General features: G+C 42.9%; 1 protein-coding gene across 1 annotated transcript in view; it reads left to right on the plus strand.

Moving 5' to 3' along the window:
• The window catches only part of nyap1 (neuronal tyrosine phosphorylated phosphoinositide-3-kinase adaptor 1), a 21025-nt gene that overhangs the window by 6291 nt on the left and 14189 nt on the right, over positions 1-545 (plus strand). The gene's annotated exons all lie outside the window — the stretch shown is intronic.

The raw sequence follows: 545 nt of genomic DNA on the forward strand, positions 1-545 counted from the left end.
GGGTGCTCTGATTGGCCAGCTATCCAATGCGTTGTGATTGGCCGAATACCTCAAGTGTGTGACGGAAATGTTACTACCCTTACCATACTTTAATGCCATGTCCCGGCCGGAGCGACGAGACAAAAACATTTAAACCCATTATAAACAAGGCATTTGTTGCATCCAGTGGGGACATAATTACGGATTATAATGACTTATACTGTCTTTTTACGCGTTGCGTAGTATCGCGCCACGTAAACGTAAAACCATGTCTGCATTTGTGATCTGAGAAACGACAAACAAGCGCTACTCTACACTGCTCAAACCTTGCGTTTGAATCATCAGTGGCAAATTCTTTAAATATGAAAACGTACTTACATACTGTGAGTCAGAACAGCCGGCATTGTAGGCTACACTCCCAGGTTCAGGAAACAGTCCTCAGTAAAATGCGCTGCACACATCTGAATATTTGGGTTGAAGTGTTCTGGAACAGTGTTGTAAATACAACTTAACCACTGATTTCTAGTTGTGTCCTCTTGTGGAAGGCCAAACAAAGTAGTTTCGCT

This window comes from Sinocyclocheilus anshuiensis, unplaced genomic scaffold (assembly GCF_001515605.1).
Source record: "Sinocyclocheilus anshuiensis isolate Anshui unplaced genomic scaffold, SAMN03320099.WGS_v1.1 scaffold1531, whole genome shotgun sequence".
Classification (NCBI taxonomy): domain Eukaryota; kingdom Metazoa; phylum Chordata; class Actinopteri; order Cypriniformes; family Cyprinidae; genus Sinocyclocheilus; species Sinocyclocheilus anshuiensis.